General features: G+C 39.7%; 1 long non-coding RNA gene across 2 annotated transcripts in view; it reads right to left on the bottom strand.

The window, feature by feature from the left end:
- Positions 1–11,467: 11,467 nt before the first annotated feature.
- LOC118915123 (uncharacterized) overlaps positions 11,468–23,390 on the bottom strand; it is a 73,072-nt gene continuing 61,149 nt past the window's right edge. The window contains exons 8-9 of one of the 2 annotated variants that reach the window (XR_008996133.1): positions 12,150–12,377; positions 11,468–11,597 (exon numbers count right to left, since the gene is read on the bottom strand). This is a non-coding gene — a long non-coding RNA (uncharacterized LOC118915123). Of the gene's footprint in view, positions 11,598–11,932; positions 12,378–23,390 lie in introns of those variants that run through there. The other variant, XR_008996132.1, reaches the window with a different exon arrangement.

The following is a 23,390-nucleotide window of genomic DNA, read 5'->3' as shown; positions in this document are numbered from 1 at the left end:
GTTGTAGCTGCATTCATCCCACCAGTTCCTGGACTTGCCATTGGAATGAAGAAGGAGATATCTAAGCTGGCCTGTGCATACAGTAAAACACAAATTTGACTGGATCTATACTGTCGGAACTCAACCAAGAATTAGGAGAAGTGCAAGTTGCAGTGCTCCAAAATCGTGCGACTATAGATTATCTACTGTTAAAAGAACACATGGGATGTGAACAGTTCCCAGGAATGTGTTGTTTTAATTTGTCTGATTTTTCTCAAACTATTCAAATTCAGTTAGACAATATCCATCATATCACTGATAAGTTTTCACAAATACCTAGGGTACCTAACTGGTTTTCCTGGTTTCACTGGATATGGCTGGTAATTGCAGGTCTGCTTTTGTTATGTAGCTGTATTCCTATTATGTTAATGTGTGTGCGCAATTAAATTAGTAGTTTAAAACCTATACATGCTGAAGTTACTCTACAAGAAGATATGTCAAAGAAATAATCAATCTTCCCATGTTTTCTTCTGTCTGCTACTTCTATAGCTTTTCTTCTTCCTTCCTAATTACAACCCTTTAGAAGAATTAGTGACTCATACAGAAAATTACCGAGTATCACAATTCTTCCAAGTGGTAAAGATACCTCAAGACAAATGCTGGGCATAGAAGCCACAGGGCATAAATCTGCAAAGAAGTAAAAAGCTAACCTTTTCAAAGAATATTGCTTCTCTCTCACTTACCAACTTTACATTTCCCTGTATGGCCCTGGAAGATGACTGGTTAGCCAGAGACGGGTAAAATTCCTCAAGGGAGGAACAACCTAAGACAGGCACAGTCGCAGGGGGGCCATCAGGTGAGAAATTGGGGATCAACAGAGGTGAGGCTTAGAACTTCACCCCCCCTGTTTTGAGAGAAATCTTCTGCATCCGTGGATGTTTTGTTGCCCTTGTCTAGCTTGAATTAATACTTAGTCTACAGGCACACACCTGATCATCTACATTTGCCCTCTTACAGCACTAAATTATGTTTTCTACCTTTATCTTGCATCTACCTACCACTTCAGCATTTTATTAAAAAATAATAATAATAATAAGGGAGAAATGTGGGATTCACATATAAATCAAGTATAAAAATCAAACGAATAATCATATCTGACTTGATTGTTTATAGTTCATGATGCGTGATCAAAACCAAAAGTTTCTGTGATATGACTGCCCTTGCACTGTTCACCATGTAGGAACTTGTTTGTTATGCTTCAGAAGATTGGAGACTGTTGAGATATAGGCTTGGGGTTGATTAATGACTGTGCATTGAGTCCCCTATATGGAATTTTATTGTTGTTAACAACCATTTGATCAATAAATATGAGAGATGCCCTCTCAAAAAAAAATAAATACTGCAGTCTTTAAAATTTGTTGGGAGGATTAAATGGAGTATTACATGTATACACATACAAAAGAGAATAGTTGTGAATTCATGGAGTTTAACAACTGAGAGTAAGCCTAGACAAATATGTAAATAATATAAATATGCAAATATGGGTTAAGAAATAGGAAAAAATTAAAGGAAGAGAAAGAGAGTGTGGGAAGCATCAGGTATGGGAAGCTCGGGGGCTCATGGAGGGTCTCTCTACAAGGATCCAGGTGAGAAAAATCCCTGGGCAGTGACGACACTTCCCTCCATGGGCTGGGAGATGGCCCTTCTCTAGGGCCAGAGAGGGGCCTTCTAAACTGTGGGTACCAGTGTCTGTGTAGTTTTCCAGCACAATTGAATTAATTGCTCAGCACCTATTAAACACCTGCTGTTTAGCCTGGCTGTTCAATAAACAGTGGAGCTGAGCACAGCTTCCTGACAAGTTGCTTGCTGTTTTCCCAAGACAAATTCAGAGAGTAGTCAGCTTCAGTTCACTGGAACAGTCTTGCCTTAGGGTGTGGGAGAGATGGAGAGGGACATTTTCAGACCACTCGTCCTGTCTCCCATGAGCCAACATTCATCCAAGAGGCCTTGATGCCCTTGCACTTCCAGACTATCACCTGGCCCCTTCGGCAGCGGCTGGGCAAGTCCAGAAAGTCACCCTTACTCAGGTCCTGCCATGGACGCAGAGGCCCCAGGCAGCAGCTGCAGGGAGGGGCCAGGCCAGCCCATGGCTGAGGCTGATGATGTGCTGGCTCTTTGGAACCCATGGAGTTTGAGAACTGGAAGCACATTTGGAGCCTGCAGCCCCCAGAGGGGTGTGATGGGGAACAAGTGGCTCCAGGGTCCTGGACACAGGTGAAGCTGGAGGACCTGTGCTGGTGCCTAGATAAGAGCTGTCTGGTATACCTACCCTTACACTTGGGGGCCCTATGGTGGGGCCCTGATCTAATAATGTTTTATTTCAAGGAAAACTTCCCTGAGGAAGGGATGTTTGAGGATGAGGAGGTTAGCTGGGCAGAAAAGGAAGTGGAAATTTTCAGATAGAGGGAACCTTTGTGCCAAAGTACTTAGGCAAGAAAGCAGCCGGTCAGGGGAGGGACCGGAGTCACTTCCACCAGCTGGAATGAAGAGTATCATGGGGCAAATGGTGGAAGGTGAGTGGAGAGGTAGACCAGCGTTAGACCCACAGACCCTCGTAGAGATGTTACAGGCTAGGCCAAAGGACACGGAGTTAATTGATTTGCATATACTTTAAAATCCTTCGTTTCTGCATTTCCTGGCTGACAAGCAAGAAGGCATTGTACTTGGGATGTTTGAGTCCTGGGACAGGCTGATAGTGAGCTTGGAAATCCATCTCTTACTCTCCAGATATTACTGTCCCAGTTCAACCTCTAAGAGACATCGCTCAACCTTTGAAAGCTCCTTCCTCAAAGCTTCTCCCATCCCTTTGCAGACTGCAGTCCGCTCTCCATCACCTGGTCTAACGAAGTACAGAGAAGCCTGCTATGCTGCATTTCCTCTATTTTGATTTCTAATATTGTTTTTACTTCTCTCCTTTTTCTTATTGCTTGTCTAATCTTGCAAAAATGTCTATTTTAGTAATCTTGAAAGGTCTAGTTTTTGGGTTAATCGATCACCTCTTATGTTTATGTTCTTTACAGTTAGTTTCTGTTTTACTATTTCCTTTCTTGTTTTTTCTCTGGTTTTACTTTCTACTGTTGTTGCTTTTCATTTTAACTTCTTTGTGCAATGCTTAGCTTACCAATAATCTTTTTGTTTTCTAATATATGTACTTATATTATACCTTTCCCTATACTTCAACTTATCCTATAAGTTTGATATTTAATTATTTCATTTCACTTATTTCTAATTATTTATAAATATTTGTATTTTCTAGTGCTGTTATATTAGTAGTAACTACCAAGAAGTTATTTTCAGTGGTTTTGTTGTTTGGTTCTAAATGCAGTTTCTGTTGCTCTCTGGCAACATATTTCATGCTAGTTAGAGAATGCTGCCCAAAAGACACTATTTATTTGATATTTGTTGAAACTTTATGGCCAATTTCTTTTTCTTTTACTCTTTAAAAATCAAAACAAAACAAGTCATTCATCATTTCCAAGCAGCTGCTGAATCTAAAATCATTCCATTGATTTTGTGTGTGTTGTGGTGTCTTTTTCGTCTCTTTTAGTCTACAAAGAAGTATTCTCAGTTCAGGCAGGGAAGTCTGACACGGCCTGGCCCAACTTACCCATTCCTACAGCTTTCAAGATGTGTTTCTTCACTTCACCTGAAGACTGTAGGCTGACAAGTTGCAAAACCTGTTAATTGGTTTATTATGAGCCCCAGCCTTTGGCTACATTTGCATATTGCTGTGCATTTTTGCTAGTGTTCAAATTGAAATGTAATCTTGGCCATAGATTGTCGTCTCCTCATCCCCATATGCTTAATTGGATGAGACTGCAAAGAGAAAAATAAAAATATGAAATAATTCTTGAAAAATAAACAGTCAGGAAAGGTTAACTTGGCACTTCTGTGGAGGCTTTTAGCTAAATTTGTTGCTGTGTGGGTAATGCCAGAAGTTCCAAGTCGATTCTGAGCTGCCTCGGAAAATGGCCTGTTCACTTCTGCCGTCTCCTGGAGAGTCCAGATTCCCAGTCAGTTTAAATGCAGCTGCAGATGCGATATCCTCTCAGAGACTTGCAGAAAAGAGCCCAAACTTGGACAAAGAGAATAGTGGTCTGAGTGAGTCAGAGGCACAACTTTAAGAAAATTTACGTCCAGTGACAAAACAGTGCACATTTTAGTTCACTTTCAGGCCACGTTCTAGAGGCCGGGATTGGTGCCTGGCCAAGAGACAAATGTGTCAGGTGGAAATAAGTGCTCAGATGAAAAATGAAGAGGACAGAAAGGGCAGAAACTGATTAGGGGTTGTTTTAAATAGATTGGTCAGGTATGTCCTTATTATAAAGATGTCATTTGAGCAGAAGTCTAAATAAAATTAGAAAACCCAATGCACTGTGAGATTCTAGGAAGTTGAGTGTGAACACATGAAAGCTCTCTGCATTGATTGTGGGCAGAGAACCAGCTCACAGGGCAAGTCCATATTGTGCCAGCCAGGTCCACAAGGGAGGAGCAGACAACTGGTCACAGATGGCCATCCAGCCATTCGTTCCTGTGCACATGCTGTTGGCACATTCCCTATCCCACTTTCTCAATATTAGCACCAAGTTAGGTTCATTTGTACAGATAACTTTTGCAACATTTTAAAAAGCTCCTGCAGATGCAGCATGCTTTCTACGTCTCATGACCACTTTCTAGATCATGTCTTACTTGCTTATTACACTAAAGCTAAAGTTGCCTTTCCTTCTTGTCTTAGTCTGTTCAGGCTGCTATAACAAAATGCCATAGACTGAGTGGCTTTTAAACAAAAGGAATTTCTCTCTCACAGTTCTGGAGGCTGAGAACTCTAAAATCAAGGTATCAGCAGATCCAGTGTCTGGTGAGAGCCCACTTCCTGGTTGGCCATCTTCTTATCTTCCTAATGTGTCTTCACATGGCAAAAGGGGCGAGGGAGTTCTATGGGGTCTCTTTTATTAAGTGCACCAACCCCATTCGGGACGGCTCCACCTAATCGCCTCCCCAAAGCCCCAGCTCACTGGGGATTAGGTTTCAATTTAAGGATTTGGGAGGGTGCAGGTATTCAATCAATAGCAATTATATTCCTCCAAGCCCTTCTTACCCACTTCCTTATCAAAGCAGCTACAAGATTGTGCAGAAGCAAAATCTAATCATGAAATATTGTATGAAGGGACTGGGGGTGGGGAGTCTTTTTGAATACTGGATGGGTGGGTGTACTCAGGACAATGGGAAATTATGGGCTCTATTCCAGTTAGATGGCAAGGACTCTTTCTGACTTGTGTCTGAGAACACCAGCACCATGCCTGGCATCTATCTGATGCCAAATAAAGACTTTGAGCAGAATTTCTAAATGATGAAAACAAAAATTGGCAACCTATAGGAAAGAAATCACAAATGGCTTATAAATATATATAAAAAGACAGCTTTACTTCACAACTTCACTGGGTATCAGGAAAATGAAAATGAAAACTACCGTGGGAGATCATCTCATACCCAACAGATTTGCAACACTTCGATGACCATACCAAGATCTGGCCAAGATGTGGAACAAAAGCAACTATTATCCACAGCTTGGCTTGTGGGAATATAAATTGCAACAACTCATTTGAGGAACACTTTGGCAAAATCTAGTAAATTTGTATATTTATTCAAGAGAAAATAGTCTGCAAATATTTTAAATGTCCAGCACTAGAAGTCCAATAAATTGTTACACATTCTCTTAAAAGCCCATTATGCAGGAGTGACAATGAAGGAGCCCAGGTCTACATATCAGTCTGGAAGAACAACAGAATCAGCAGCAAGAAAAGTTACAGATGCACTCGTATGATACAATTTATATAGTTTAAGAGTACACAAAGCAGTAGTAAGTTACGGAGAAATCTAAGAGAGAGTAACACCAAAGTCCAAATGATTATTACCTTTGTTGAGGGAATGAGAAAGAGCAAGTGGCATGACAAATACAGGGGCTAAGGTGTAATGAAAGATTCTCCTATTTGAAATGTATGGTAGATTTATAGATGTTCACTTTAGCATTCTTTATACCTCCTTGGTTATCTTCTTAAATCACTTTATATCTTCTTATATATCTTAAATCATGTTTAACATTTTAAATAAAAATAATACTTAAATACTATTTTTAAAAAACAAGTAGACATAAAATGTGTCTCATGCATTTGCATGTGTATACATGTGTTAACACCAACAGTTGGAGTGTGCCTTCATTTCCTATTATCCTTCACAGCTTGTTAGAAAAATCGTCTCTGTCACCGTTGGTTAGATGATGGGACTTAGGCCCAGGGTAGATGAGTGACTTTGCAAAGTCATATAGTGGTAAGCTGATCTTTCTCTAGCCGAGGACCTCTTCCTTGGCTGCATAGTCACTAACCACATACCGCAATTCCCTAGTCCCCTGGTGCACACGTAATTATTCTGGAGTTGGGAATCCAGTTATTAGTGTCTCCGTTGGCATTTGCAGGACACTGATGATGTTTTCAGTCTAAATAATGGGCCACCTATAGACCGACTGGTGCAAAGCACTTCTGGGCTTTGAAAGATTGGCCATCTGGTATTTGCCCCTCGCTGAGTCTGAGAGCTGCTTGCTGGGCATTCATCGTGTCCAGGCAGTGCTGTCATTAAACCCACTGTAGTCATTCATTACATGAGCTCTGAAGTCAGCCCCCAAATACAAGAGTGAATTAGTCACAGCTGGTGCCGTTACACAACTAGTGATCAGAAGAGACTTCTCAGTGCCCCTGAACCCTGATGAACAGCTTTTGGAAAGAACCTCTCCCCTCCAAACAGAGCTTTTCCCCAGTTTTGAAAGAGAAAGCCATTTACTCATTTGCTCACATTTTTAAATTCATTTATCCTTATATCCATTTCTTCCATAAACATTTATGGAGTGTTTCTGTGCTGGGACCTGCATTCACCCCAGGTACACCTGGTGAATACGAGGAAGTGGTCCCTTCTCTCACACAGCTTACAGGACAGGAAGAATGTTAAACAAACCAGTATAAATATCTATCCTTATATTAATACAAACCGTGGGACAGAGGTGTCTGGCAAGAGGTGAAGGAGCGAATAACAAGGAGGACGTACTTAGATGATGTTCTTCAGGGAGTCACTCTGAGGATGAGGCATCAAGGTCAGGCTGAGGGAATATTTTAGGTCTTCTGAAATTCTTGGGATTTGTTTCTATTTCGTCTTTGCCTCCCTAGAAATTGCTGCTTATTATGCGACAGTTAAGGTTCTATTGAAGAACACTCTGGTTATTGTGGCACCAAAGGCAGGCTTTGCCAGACCAGATAATCCAACTCCATTGTTGCCTCAGGGGACCCCAGGCTCAAGCCTTCCTCTCTTCCCACACAGTCACCTATAATTCAGAGCAGCCCTTCTCTACCTGTATTGTGTTGCAGCCACATGACAGAAGCTATTCTGTGGACCACACACTGGACTACATGTAGACCCAAAGTATGCATCAATATTAACCCCAACTTTTTTGATCCACTCAAGAAAATATATCAGAAAGCACGTGAGAGCAGCTTTATTGCTGAATTAATCTTGAATCCACTTTACTGTAAAAATCCAAATCATTCATTTATTCTGTATAATCATGAATGAAAAACTACTTGTAGAACATGTGACAACTGATTGTACACACCAGGTTTCTTTATTATCACAGTTCAGATCACCACTCTGAAGCTTGTAGATCTTAACCCTACTTACGTGAATGAGCTTCAAGCTCTACCCCCTCATGGATGATTTTCTTAAACCCAGTACCTCACTGAAGAGTCCAGGCCCCCAGTTCCCTAAGACAATCTTCATTCCATCCATACAGACTGATTCATTGTCTCAGGCACACTTCCAGTGTAGTCTTTATTTAAAACCAGGGCTCTTAATAGCATCTTGCACCTCCATCCCTCAGTTTTGGATCCCTGTGTTGAGGTTTTTAAAGGGCCCCCATCATAGTTCCGGTGGTCATCATGTTAGCCATCATAAATAGTTTCCTAATACATCATTTATTCAACAAATATGCTATCATCAGCCCGAGCATTGTTGTCACGTGTAAGGCTCACAGGAGGCACTAGAGGACCAGCAGTGAACATAATAGATATAGTCCCTACCTTCGCATGATCAAGAATCTAGAGATTTAAAACTGGATAAACAAAATATAGGTATCGAAGATGTGTTTTGTGAAGGAATAGATAGCTTAAGCAAGGCACCAAAGGTAGGAAATATCAAGACAAGCCGTGAAAAAGAGGAGGTGATTTGCAGTTTAGCATTCGTCCCAATACTTGGGCAGCAAAGGGGCTCACCCTCTTTGAGGTTCCTTGCTTATAGGGAATCCACCTGATTTTCAGCTGTTCTGCTGGTTTAAGGACTTTGTCCTCTGACACATCAAACCTGTGAAGCTTTAGTTTTTTGTCACGTGAGCTATTCAGAGTTGGGGAAGTCTCAATTAAACCAAAACGTAACAAACTGACAGTCTGGACCCTAGATAGCTCTATCTTTTCAGATTAGATTTCTTTTTGGTTTTGGTCTGCATTTTATATCAGTTCCCTGGGGTTTTCTCCAAACACCAATCATAATTTAACTGACATCCAGAGATTTAGCCTAAATATGTAGTCAGATTTTTGCTCTTATTCCTTCTGATTTTCTCACTCTGCAAGGATGCAAGGATCCCAGGATCCCCCCTTTAAGTTTCCAGCTGCTGTTTATAGCCCTCAAATTTTCTCTCTCATACCTTTAGGCAAAAAGGTTGTGTTTCTGGAGCTGTGATCACAGTGGTTGGACAGTTTTATCATGCTAGAGAGCCACAGGCTCACAATTTTTATCGCTTCCCTTCAAATTTTTCCAAAATTAAACTCTCCAGAGACTTCTGGAGATTTGGATTCTTCCTAGTGTTATTAGCTAGTTTTTTTTTAAGTTTTTATACAATTTTAATTTATACCATCTGCTAAAGTTTCATGTCACCACTTCACTACTCTGCCATTAATTTTAAAGGTTTTTCTTTTAGTGATCACTTTAAAAACAAATGCTACTACTTAACATTTTTCCCCCCAAGCAATACAGACAGACAAGTATGTAAGTATTGAGGTAACAGTGAGCAAAACAGACATGATTCCTATCCTCATAGATATGCCACTCTAGTAGAGAAGACAGAAAACAGGTCAACATGTGACAAAACATAATTATTAGTGGTACAAACAATGCTAAGACAGGTAAAGGAATACAGAGTGCTGAGAATGTTATTTTAGCTGTGACATTAAGAGAAGTGCTTTTTTAGGGAGGTGACATTTAAATAACAATGCTAAATATTATAGCACATGTGTTCCTAAATCTGTTACTTTCCTTTGATAATGGTTACTTTAAATGAACCGTACTTACCATTCTGAGAAACTGGTGTTGCCAACGTAAAACACACCCACTTACTTACATGCAAATAAATATGAGTGGGGGCACCTGCGATCTGCCAGTCCCTGGTTCTACGTGATGAAATAGACAAGTTCCCTGCTTTCATGGGATTTGCGTTCTTGAAGGAAGAAACAAAAAGAGAAGTCAAGGAGCAAGTCATATAGAATGCCATGTAGCTGGAAGAATCCGTTTTAAATAAGGATTCAGGAAAGACGTCCTGGGAACAAACCCTTGCAGTGGATATATTCTGCCCTGAAAGAGTAGGAAATGCAGAGTTTCCATGATGGAAAATGCCTACAGTGTTTGCAAAACAGCAAAGAGGTCCATGTGGCTCCTCAGAGTGAGTAAAAGATAGAGTACAAAAGGCGAGGATGGAGAAATAAGAAGGGGCCAAAATCCACCAAGTCTCATAGCCCATCGTAAGAACTACTTTTACACTCATTGAAATGGGGAACCCGCGGAGGGCTTGAGCAAGGAGTGCCATTTGAAAGCAAGTTACTTCATGCATTTTATCCAGCAAGAGGCCTTGCTCGGTATCAGGCCTTGCTTCCACGCTAGCTAGAAGTGAAATCGCCACCTTATGTTGTAGCAAGATCCCTTTGACTGCTGTATGGAGAGCAGATTGTTAGGGCAAGACTTTGAGAACGCAAGCTACCTCGATAATCCAGGCTATACTATTATAGTGCCTTAGACCAGAGTGGTAACAATGGAGATGAGGAAAGAGTTGGATTCTGGAAATCCACAGTACCCATAGAATTTTGAAGGTAGGGTAAACAGTATTTGGGGTCATAATTATTCTTATGGTGCACAGGGCCTTTATAGGACATAACAGTATTGAAAATCATCGTGGTATTTTGTAGGTATTTGTTTCCATGTTCATTTCTTCAACTCTAAGTGCCTAGAGAACAGAGAGTATGCTACTGCAATCTTTGTAACCCACAGCATACTCCAAAATTGATCTGAACTTGTCTCTTTAAACTTTCATCCATCAATTCTTTTCCAGCCTTTGAGGGCTACACAAAACAAGCTGATTTCTCCTCCACATGAGAGTCCCCTGCATATCTGAAGCCATTTCTTCCCTGCCGTTGTGCACACATCTGAAATACCTGGGGTGAATGGAGGTGTGTATCTGATAGGTTTGACTTTAACTGAATTAGGTTGTGTTTTGAGGGCCATTTTCCAGCCACACCACGGAGACCACACACGTGTCTTGCACACTGCCCGATAAACACGAACACCTCAGAAGGCAGGGTTAGACGGGAATGAAAATGAAGAGAGGAGCACCGAGAGGAGACAGCTTCCTTCCCAAGAACCTTGACCCTTCTTCCCAGTCAGGGCTCCCTTTTTCCTGTGAGTAAATAAGAAGCTTCTATATTCTTCCAGGAAGGTGACACCTCAGCTGCAGCCCTGGGTCCGCGGTTCTACAGCAAAGTGGGCGGGAGCTGGAAGAGCCTCGTCTCAGAGCCACAGTAGCGTGGACCCCAACAGATGCTTTTCTTCCTCACCTGGTCCTTCCTCACATCCTCAAGCAGGAGAAGGTGATGATCCCAGGATTGACAACTACAGCTTTACTGTCGTCCTGATCTCTATAACTCTGGGCATTTATGAAGCCCTTACACCAGACTTAACTCACTGAATACACACAGCACATATGCAAGACAGATTTTACCATCTCATTCATTTTGTTAGAAACACAAAGACTTCCAAAGGTAATAAGGAGTTACTTGGAATTTTTTCTTGTGACCTGGCTCTGGGAAGAGCAAGAAAGGCCTTAGTTCAGAAAAATCAGAGCCAAGGCTTAGAACAAAATGATACTGAAATGAAAGAAAAGAAAGGGGGGGGCGTAATTATTTGTTATCGGTGGTCTGGTCGTTGCCCATGATCATTCGAAATTCAAACCCATACACTGATATTGAATAGTCCTCTCTTAGGGACACATATGTTCTTCGTTAGAGGGATTCCATTTTGGTTATTTGAATTTCAGAATTAATTGCGCTTATTTCAACAGGAAACATTTTTTCCCAATCTTTTACCTCCAGGCATCTGCTTCTCCTTGTCAGAGACAGTCAACCTTCTGTATCTCTTGGGTGTCTTTCAGGAGGTCTTCGGAAGTTCTCTAAGCCTTCTACACTCAGCAAGCATAGCATCTGTGAATAGAATAGAATTAATAACTATTAGGATTTGATTGGTTAGTGTCCTTCTATAAAGCAGTGGAAATATACAATTAAATCATGTCCTTCAAGCCCTGATCAGCTGTTTTCTTCTAAATGTAGTCACTCAAACCATGCTTTTTTAATGTATAAAATTGCAATCACCTACATTTTTCAGTACCTACATTCACAAACCCTACAGTTCTTTTTATTTTCTCGTACATTTACCACCCTATGAATACTAAATATAGAAATAATATACTCTCTTGATCATTGTCTATTATCTGAAAAATGCAAAATCTTGAGATTAAGTCTATTGTTTCTTTTGTTGCCTGATATATTCCAAGCACTTAAAGCCACATCTGGTGCATGGTCAGAACTCAGTGTTTTGTTAAATTGAATTAAGAGATTATTATTCTCTAAAAGTTGCTAGACACTGTGACAGCGATGGGGAGGATAAAAAGATGAAGACATGCAGAAGGCTGTATTCACTGAAGGAGGACACTGAGAATGGAGTTTGTACTCAGGATGTTTACTGAAAATCCACACCTGTTGTGGAAAGCAGGAGGAAAGAGGATTGAACAGTAGGAGAAGGCGCTCCGCAGTGTGGATCCAGCAAAACCTCAGCCGGCCAGGCACGGTGCTCCTGATTCTGCCCATCAGAGTTGTGCCACATCAAGCCAAATTGGCCAAGACATTTAGCCTGCCTCGCTCAGTCTCCAGGTGCATTCCACACAAGGCAACATCCTTCTTTGAAGGGAGATCTTGGAAATTCATCTTCTTGTCAACACAAGAAGGCATAGTCATGGTCCTCAGATTAATAACGATCCTTTATTTATTTTTTGGCTTCTTGAATATCCCTTGTCAATCATTCATTCAACAAATATTTATTGAGATGCCACCTTGTGGTGGCAGGTACTGTGTCAGGCACCAGGGATACAAAGGTAAATCAGAATGACAAATCTAGACACTGCCCTAGCTGCCAGATAGCTTGAAATTGGGTGGGTGGGGAAGTGCTCATAAATGTAAACAGGCAATTATGGTACAATATGATATGGAAGAGAGAGTTGGCCAGATTTCTACAAAGCACAAGGGAAGGCCATGTAGTCTATACAGAGTGGAGGTCACATTCTCTTGCTCCTCAAAGTGTGCTTCACAGCATCAGCATCCCTTGGGAGCTTGTTAGAAATGCAGAATATTGATCTTACTCAGACCTATTGCCTCAAAACCTGAACTGACAAGATTCCTAGGTCATCTGTATGCACCTCAACTTTTCAGAGGCATTGATGTAAGTGACATTTAAGCTAAACTAAAGAGAAGTCAGTTATCCAAGCACACTTGAGGAGGGAGAGGAAGAGAAGGGCCCTAGAGCACCGAAGAACAGAGTTGTAGGCAGCAGAGTTGAAATGAAGAGTCTAAGTAGATCCAAGCCATTGCAAGTAGTTGCATAAGGCTGGGCAGAGCTGAGGGGTTGGGTGAGGGAAGATGAAATGGGAAGGAGAAGACACAAAGAACCCAACTATATTCCGAAGACTGGACTTTATCCTGAGGGCAGGAGAGGAATAACATGATCAGTTTTACATTGCAGATTTAGAATGTCTTAGATCGAAAAGACTGGAGAAAAGAGAAGGAGACTGAGGTTATTTGGCCTGATAAATGGCCTGAACAAGATGCTTCTAATTCATATTCACTTGTTCATTAATCAGTTTCAACTCCTAATTCAGTTTTCATCTGCTCACTATCTCAGGAAGCATTAGTGTTTCTGGCTCAGTTGTTTTATGTACACCTCCAAAAAGATAACTTCAGAAGTCAAAGTAGCGATCTATGTAGATTTACAATAATAACAATAATAATGATGAAGTCCTGCTTGTCTCCTGCACGGTTTTGTTCCCTGCAGTTACAGAAGCGTATAAAATCAAACTGCAGCACCTGTCCAGGGATTAGCCTATAGGTCCTAGCGGTAGCCTTACTCTCCTGGGAATTTTCAGTGTCTGTAGAGATAGAAAAGCCAGGCACACAGTTAACTACAAGAGAAGGAGAGATTTGCATTTCTTTTAGAACTTGTATTCATTGGATGAGAAATAATAATAAAACAACAACAATAAATATCAGTTTTTAATCACTTAACTACACATCAGGCTAAATGTTTTATGTGTATCATTTCATTTGACTCCCCCACCTCAACCCTGACAGGTAAAAACTGTGAATATCTCTATTTTTCAGTTGAGGAAACTGGGATTGGGAGAGTTAGGTCAATTGGTCAATTGTCCAAGGTCACAAAGTGAATAAATGGCAAAGCCAGGATTTAAACCTTTGATGACCTAACTCTGAAATGAGATCCTTCAAAACGTGGCTAACCTGAGGACCGAGGGAAAAATGCAGCCTCTTCAGAACCTGAGGGGTGACACTGGCCATGGCTGCAGACCCATCAACTCAGGCTTCTCATGTAAATAAAAATGGTCCAATTATGCTACTGTCAAATGGCACCTTAGTTTAGTAGGACAGATTATATGGAGTCCTTTCCTCAAACCAAGACCTGACAACTACCAAACATATTAAGATAAGCTAGTCTATGTTTAAATAAATACCATAAAAATTTCAATGGTTTAAACCAATAGAAATGTATTTCTTTCTCATGAAAAGTTCCCTTCAGATCTAGGAAAACCTCCAGGACAATTCAAGCCTATAAAGACCACAGCCCCTGTAGTTGTATCATCTGGAAATGAAGGCTTCTCCAATATTCAAGGCAGAGGACAGACTACTGAAGACTTCTCAGTAATTAGATACATGATTCCACCCATTATTCCCAACTTACTTCTGATCACGCCCCACTGGACAGAGCTGGTCACATGGTCTGGCCTAACTACATGTGGGTGGAGAAGTGTAGTCTTCCCATTGGCCAGGAAGGATTGGAGAACCAAGGAGTGATACTAGAAACCTCTATCATGACAAGTTTTAGAGCAATCCCAAGAAATTTAAGCTTGTCATTAAATGTAACCCTACTGATTTGTAAAATCAGCATTTTCAAGAGCCGTAGCATCATCTGATATTTATTGACTATTTCAGGCTTTTTAGCCCTTTCGTATATGTCATCTCATCAAATTCCCTCAGCAACCCCAGGAGGAAGGTCATGTCCACTGTAGACTCTACCCCCTCACTAAACTATGAGCTCCTCTGAGGCAGGGACTGCATCTTATCTTTTGTGGCCTTCCTCCTAGCACAGCTGCTCGCTCTTAGTAGGTTTCCTTAAGTGAATCTGGGTCATTCACCATATAAAAAACAGACTCATAACAGCTAAGTGACTTAGCCAGGCTCACACATTATGTAGGTGAATAAACTAGGATTTGAACTCAAGTCACCTAACTCCTAGTTCTCTATACTCACTGCCTCCATGACATTGTGCAGGGAGGATTCTGGCCACGTCTAAATTGAAATGTATGCTGCCCTTCACCAAGGCCAAGATTAAAGCATCCATCAAGCATTCAGACCAGCCTGAGATGTGGGAGGCCTGGCCACTCAGGCATGAAAATGATTGCCATCTTTAGTGGCGCAGCTGGAAGCAAAGTCACGGAGCAGGACTCCAAGGGTGCTTGGCCCCTTCAGTCATGCACTGATAGATGCCTCCTTCCGAGCAGCAGCAGATGTGCTGAGATCCTGGGACCACTGGCTTCATCTGTCAGTTGCCCAGCTCTGCTGGGTAGCTTTCCTCCTCTGATGTTGTTTGTGCATTTGTTGCTCCTAAAAAGCAATTTTATCTGAAATAACAACTTGGGAACTAGGTCCTGAAGAACAGAAGCTTCTGCTTAATTACCTATTTAACATAATAACTCTCTTCCCTAGGAACACTAATGATAAAAGCAGGGTGACTGACATTAAAGGTAGGAGAGAATGAATTTTCTTTTAAATTTGCTCAACCAAATGGAAACCAAAGCAATTTCTTGAGTGGCTTGGGGTAGCAGGGTCATTTTGTGAAGGCCAAAATGTACCACTTCCTTTGAGAAATTTCCTGCACAAAGTCTTTCCGTGGAAGGAATTCTAAATTCTTGGGACTAAGATTAAGGTAAACTAGTTCTGGATCTATGAATCATCTTATGTGAATTCATCTTGCTGTCAGAGCTCAGTGCGGGCGACACACTATAGCCTCATAGATTAAATTCTAATTTCTAACGTCAGAGTGCAGCACAGAAAGCAAACTGTATCAAGTACAATTTGTTTTGGTTGCACGTAATAGGAAAGCCCCCAGAAGCAAAGGGTTTATCTCTTACAGAGGAAGTGCAGAGTATCTTTTCATTTGTTTATGGACCATTCATGTGTGCTCTTTTTGAAGTGCCTGTTTTGCAAGAGGTTTTATGTATGCTGGACAAAATTCCTCTTTTAGGTCCATACATTATAAATACTTTGCCCATTCTATCCTTATTATCTTATCTCTCTCTCTTTTGAAAAACAAGTTTATTGAGGTGTAATTGACATAAAACAATCTGTCCGTAATTAAAGGATACAATTATGAATTTTGACATATATATATATATATATATATATACCCATGACATTATCATCACAATCAAGCTGGTGGGTATACCCATCAGCCCCAGAGGATCCTCACGCGCTCTCGCTATCACGCCCTATTACTTCTTCCCATTTGCTAGCTACCTACTCCCCGGCTCCACACACTGAGTTGCTTTCTATTGGTACAGATTGGTTCACATTTTCTAGACTTCTGTAAGAATCGAATCAAACGAGTTCTTTTTTGTCTGGCTTCTTTTGCTCGGCATGATTATTTTCAGATTCATCCACATGGTAGCATCAACATGGATGTACCAACAGTCTGCTAATTTTTATTGCCTTTTATACTCTCGTATATGTTCATGAGGGATGTTGGCTTGTAGATTTCTTTGTCTGGTTTGGTATCAGAAATGAATTGGAAAGTATTCCCTTCTCTTCAATTTTCTGGAAGAGTTTGTGTCTACCTGACAATGCTTCTTTCTCAAATGTATGGTAGAAATCACCCCGAAGCCATGTGGGCCTTGAGTTTTCTTTGTATGGAGTTGGGTTCTTATTTTTATTATTAATGAAAACTGAATTTCCTTATTAAAACTGATAAGGATTTATTTTTGCTTAATAACAGGGTATGCTTTTTTATAAACATTTTATTTTGAGATAATCATAGATTTACATCCAGTTGTAAAATGTCATACAGAAATCCTGTGTGCTCTTTATCCAGTTTCCCCCAATGTAAACATCCTGTAAAATAAGATTAAACCAGATATTGACATTGATGTAGTGAAGATACAGAACATTTCCACCTGGACGTCCAGGTGCCCCATTGTTCACGCGCTCTTCATCGATGCCCTGGAGGGGTGAGGGCCTCATTACTGCCCGGTGGGGGGAGTGTCAGCGCTGCACCCCGCATTCCCTGGCACCACTCTAACGGGGATGGGGCATCTGTTACAGGAGGATAAGAGTAGAAGTCTAGGCTCTACTCTACTGTCTGAAAGTGCTCTCTCTTGCTGGGCTGCCCTTTCCTGGTCCTTTGTAGAGAGAGAAGACTCTTGGTGGGGCTTTTTGCTCTGTTCCCATTGGCTTTTTGGGGTTCCAGCTTCCTCAGCTGCAAGTCAAAAGAAATACAGGGAACTCGCCTGTTTCTTTGGGTCCATAGCTATTGGTCTCTAGATATGTTTCTCTGTATGTATATATAGTCCAGATTTTTAGTTGTAATTACCTGATATTGGTAATTTGTATCTCCTCTCTTTTTTCCTGATAAATATATCTAGAAATTTGTTAATTTTATTAATCTTCCCAAAGAACCAGCTTATAGTTTCATTGACCTTCTCTGCTGTTTCTCTGAATTTTATTTCATTGAGTTCCATTCTGGTCTTTATTACTTCCTCTCTCCTATTTGTTTTGCATTTAAGTTTCTCTTCTTTTTCTATTTTCTTAAAGTGGGAGTAGACATCATTGATTTAAGGTAGGAATATAGCACTATACATTTCTAAGGATGACTTTAGCAGATCTCATAAATTTTGATATGTTGTGTTTTCATTTTCATTAAGTTCAAGAAATGCTTTGTAATTTCCCTGATATTTTGTCTTTGGTCCACTGACTATTTAGAAATATATTCTTTGATTTTCAAATGTTTTGGATTTTTTCTCCCCCAGTGATCTTTTATTGACTTATTTTCTTCCTCAGTTTTACTGAGATGTAATTGACATATAACATCGCATAAGTTTAAAGTATACAACGTAATGACTTTAAATATGTATATATGTATGTGTGTGTGTATATATATATATATATATATATATATATATATATAGTTACATTTTTTTTCCTTGTAATGAAACTTTATTATTAATTTCTAATTTAATTCCATTGTGGTCAGAGAATATACTTTGTATAAATTGAGTTCTTTCAAATTTATTGAGACTTTTGTTGTAGCACAGAATGTGGTCTATTGCAATAAATGTTCCATGTCCACTTGAAAACGATGTGTATCCTGCTGCCGTTGGATGGTGCATTCAATAACATAAATTAGGTCAAGTTAGTTGATATAGATGGACAGTGTCCTATGTCTTTGCTGATTTTCAATCTATTCACTCTCTCAATTATTGTAAAAGGGTATTGATGTCACTGATCGTGGTTATGGATTTGTCTACTTTTTTCTTTCAGTTCTATTAGACTTTTTTATTCCTGTATTTAAAAACTGTGTTATTATTGGGTTCACAAATATTTAGGACTGTTATTTCCCCTTGATGAATTGAGTCCTTTATTGTAATGAAATGACGTTTGTTTTTATCTCTGGCAATATTCTTTCCTCTTAAATCATGGCAGGCACTGCAGATTTCTTATGACTAATATTAGCATGTTTAAAAAAGTTTTTTATCCTTTTTTTATTTATATGCTTTTAACCTATGTGTGTCTTTATGTGTAAAGTATGTTTCATGTAGAAACACATCCATATACATGTATACATATGTAATTGCATATGTCTTGTCTGGCTTTTAGTTGTTTCAGGCTGAAAAGTAACCCCATAATCTAATTTGCTTAGGACTGACAGATAATTTTGAACAGCAGTGTTGAGAGTGGCCATCCTTACCTTTTTTCTGATTTGGGGATAATATTAAATATGATATTAGTTAACAGGCTTTTCTCAAATACCCCTTATCAGATTAAAGAAGACTTAACTTTGTGAACCATTGCTCCAAGTTTATAACATGCATCTTCAAGTTATCACAATCTAATTTCATATAAATCCTATTACTTCATGCATAATGTATGAATCTATTCTGTTAGCTTACATTTACCCCCTCCTGTCCTTTGTGCTATTTACTTCTACATATTTTATAAATCCCACAATACATTGTTATTTTTACCTTTTATTAACTTCTGTTTTAATAAATGTCTTCTAATTTGCCACATATTTGGTATTTCCAGCATACTCTATTATTTATATCTGGCAATTTTCTTCTATTGTCTTTTTCCTTCAGCTTGAAGAACTCCACTTTTTCACTTCTCTTTTTTATAAAACAACCCAGATCCAACCCATCAGGAAATCCTTTTTTCTCTTTCTTCTAAATATATATAGAACCCTAGCTCTTCTCATATTTTCCAATGTAAATACACTTACTCAACCCACTATCTATTTATGTCCTAATTAGTGTAACAGTCTCCTAATGGTCTCTCTGTTTACACTATTATCTCCCAACTGTCCAGTCTCAACACAGAAACTATAGTCATCCTCTTAAAATAGAAGTTAATTCTACATCTTCCTTATGCTCAAACAACTGAAACCAAAATGGTTTCAATTCCATTCAGATTAAATTCCAGTGGCTGACAATACCCTGCACACCATTCCCTATTACTTCTCTGACCACATTCTTCTATTCCGCTCCCTCTCTCATTTTAGTCCAGCCACATGGAAAGTGTGCAAAAAAGTTTGCCCTTTTGGGAAAAGTTAGGCAGTTTCTTATATAGTTAAATATGCATGGATCTTACAACTCCATTCCACTCTGGGGTGTTTAAAGGGGAGACATGAAAACTTTCATTCACACAAAAAAATGTCATGTCAGTATTTGTAATGGCTTTGTTATTGATGGCTAAAAATTGGAAACCCTCAAATGCCCTTCCACTGATGAATGAAGCAAAAACAGTGGTACATCCATACAATGGAATACTACTCACCAAGTAGAAGGAAAGAACAACATGCAACAACTGGAGGTGTCTTAAGTGCATTAGTCTAAGTGAAAGAAACCGGTCTCAAAAGTTTACATACTGCATGTTCCATTTATGTGACCACTGGGTGAGAGGGAAGTGTGATTCAGAGCAGCGAGACTGCAGAAGGTGACCACACAGGGTAGATCTAATGGAGGCGACAGACACATTCTATATCTTTATATCTAGATTTTAGTTGTGCTTACAAGACGGTATGCACTTCTCAAAACTTGCTTAACACTAAAAAGAAGAAATTTTACTGCATGAAAATTATACCTTGGCTTCAAAATGGGATAAAATCATATTCAAATATATTCCATAAGATGTTTATAGTATAAATCATAGAAATATGAATATACATAATTATAGCCTTTGAACTAGTGGAGAACTTGACTGTGTGGATTTAGCAGTGCATAGGTTGCAGATGCTAACATTAGCCTGTCCTAACCATTGTAGTGCATTGTTAATTAACACTAGAATCATGCGGCCATTATATTTCCATTTTTTTGTTGTTGTTGTGTTGAGTTCACATATGTTCATGTAAAAAATTCTAAGAATCTGTCTGCCCCAAGAATGTTTATTGTTACGTAAATATTTCATTTCATTTCATTTCATAGAATCTTAAATTGTGGACCTCCTCAAGTATTTCAAGCATTGAAAAGGTTAATGAGACTTTCGAATCAGCTGGGCTGAACTTGAATTTTTAGTCACTGCCTATCTTCCACAGTGATCCAACTAGGTGAACTAGTTCTGATGAAATGACAATGACACAAGGCTTATTTTTTTTAAGGGAGTCAGGAACTTTGAAAAAGAAAATAAGCTACAGCCTGAAGCTGTCTTCCTTTTATCCATTCTGCAGTGACAGAAGCCAGCTCTGTCTTACCTTCTAAGAAATGATTTTTTCCCCCTCACCTTTTTTCTCTGGGAAAGCATCAGAACATTCCACCCTCTGTACATATGATATGTAGAACACCTAGCCTCAAAAAATGCTCCTGTTATGAAACCATTCTCTCTAGGGGGCTGCTTGCTGATGTGAGGCCCTAACTGTGGGTGGGGCTGTCCATTCTAAGTGTCCCTACACATAAAAATTTGAAGGATTCTTCAATTGAAGACATTATGATGCCAGCAGAGGATTTGTGGAGAATGACTGAGATCACAATCGGAAAATAAATATGTTACATTGATCAATTATAGCAATCCTTAAAGGTACATTTCATATATGACTGGGAATGGGGAAAGTGGACAACTGATAAGGTCCCGGATTTAGGGTCCCTTCAGTCCCCTCACTCTCATTAACGTTGAGCAAATTACTTTACCTCTCAGCGCCTTGATTTCCTCATTTGTCTCATAGGAATCACAGCAATAATGATCTCTTTTCTTTATTGGTATTTAGAACATGAAAAGCATCATGAAACAATGCCTGGTACAGAATAAATCCTCAAAAATTACTCACTATTATAAAGAGTAAAGAGCATATGATCAGGGTCGACTGACCCAAGGTCATTTCTCTGTTTACCACTAATAAGCTGCGTGTCACTGAATAACGTATTAAAACTTCTGTCCTTTGGTTTTCTCATTGGTTAAGTGGGTATGTCATGTACCCTCCCAAAGACATTATCATGAAGATTAAACTTAATTGTGCATTTAAAGTGATAAGTGGAGTGCCTGTAAAAAGTAGGTGTTCAATACATTTAACGAGTCATTACTATTACTACTATGAATATTGTTAGCTAAACTCCAGATTCCTCTATATTGTATGTTTAACAAATGCTATTCAGCAGCCTTTAAAGAAGGGGATAAACTTGTAAAGGTGTCTTAAATACTCATGTTGGACAACTGCAAAGGACCAAGAACCACTCTCTGGCCAAGACCAGAGCCAGAGGCTAGTATCACCACCTCATCTTGCAGGATGAAAGATTAAATATTAAATTAAATTTTTAAAGTTATTATTTCATTGTTAAAATCTGGTAGTCTTTAAAAATTGTGTTATTTTTATTTGTAAATGTTCATGAAAAATAATGCCCAGGCACTGTCAGACGTCAGATTGCTTCTTATGTCCTTATACCCTATGAAACTGAATGAATTATTGCTTTCTTTTAGAACATTTTTGGAGCCAGGTTTTTTGTTGATTTGCTATCTCTGAAGACATAGGTCAAATGCTCCCTCCAAGCCTTTAAGCTTGCTATCTGCTATGATTTTAAGGGATTTAACTACATGCTTATATGCTCTTTGAGTCATGAACATAAAGACTTTGTTGGCAATGGGGAAACATTTTATTGAATAAACTCTTAGTGTGAGGCTTTGTACACTCATTAAGGAAGGAACTGACCCAGTCTAGGTTCCCTAGAAAACAGAGCCTATGGGAAACTTCACGTACTAATGCTTTACTGGGACGTATGAATCAGAGCAGTGAGACTGAGGGAATAGTTAAGTGATCAGAGAAAAAGATACAAAGCAAATATAAGCGGTACAGAGAAAAAGGTACAAAGCAAATATGAGCTAATCACAGCTCAGTAAAAATACGTCTTCAGTTATTTGGTCATACAGGACACCTCAATCAGGCCCAATCAACACATGCCTCCTTTTGACTAGTGCTTTCAAAGAAAGAAGGGAAAGAAGTTCATTTGGTGGTTCTCTCTTGTCTGTTTGTCTATCATTTATCAATGGTCATGCAAAAGGTATTTATTAACCTCCCTGAATTTCCATATATGGAATATGTATGCCTTTTGGTAAAGAAAATTAACACTCCATTGTGGAAGGGATCAAATATAATCACTTGCCATCAGTTGGCTGGCAGATCTCTATGAAGAATGGTACTATAATTAGTGCATCAGTGTCTGCTCCTGGCAGTACATGAATCAGGCTGGATGGGTAGGAACCCACCCTGTTGACCTATATGTATCCTCCATAGTTTGAGGCAAGAAAGGGAGCATATACTGCTCTTCTTGCTGCGTAAAGTCTGTCTGCCGTCCATGCTCACTCTTAATTGGCATAGAGGGGAATCAGTGTTTGCCTAATCAGTAGCTGCAGAGAAAGAGCTGGAGGCTGTGCTGCCTGTGTCTGGTCAAGACAGTGCTTCCAGCACCGCCACTACACCAAAGACCACCTGATTCTCTTACACTAGACCACTGACATTACCATGGCAGAGCAGGCCTCGTTTCAGGTGAACTGAACGGACATGGGGAGACCACGACCTCATGGACCATTCATCTTTGATGGCAGCAGTGTCTTAGCTTGGATCTCACCAAAAGCAGAGCATGAGACAAGGAGCTGGGATCAAATACTTTATTTGGGAAATGATCTTGGGAATTAAAAGTGAGGTAGTGGAGGAAGTGGGTGTAAAAGGAGGGAAAGCCAGTAAATCTTGTGTTATTGAGCTACTGTGGGATACTCGTGGTTAATCTTTCCAGGAACTGACTAATGAACTCTGTAGAATAAGCTCCAGAATTTTCCCACCAAGGAATGTGAGAGGCTGGGATGTTTGCCCGCTTATACCCACGCTCACAGGTGGATGATGACTGTGGGGCGCTAACTCCTTGTGCTCCCCATTTCCAGGCTTCATCTGTGCAAGGAATGAGCATG

This window comes from Manis pentadactyla, chromosome 3, assembly GCF_030020395.1.
Source record: "Manis pentadactyla isolate mManPen7 chromosome 3, mManPen7.hap1, whole genome shotgun sequence".
Taxonomy (NCBI): domain Eukaryota; kingdom Metazoa; phylum Chordata; class Mammalia; order Pholidota; family Manidae; genus Manis; species Manis pentadactyla.
Note: the sequence above shows the minus strand (reverse complement) of the source record. Positions and strands in the feature narration are given on the sequence as shown.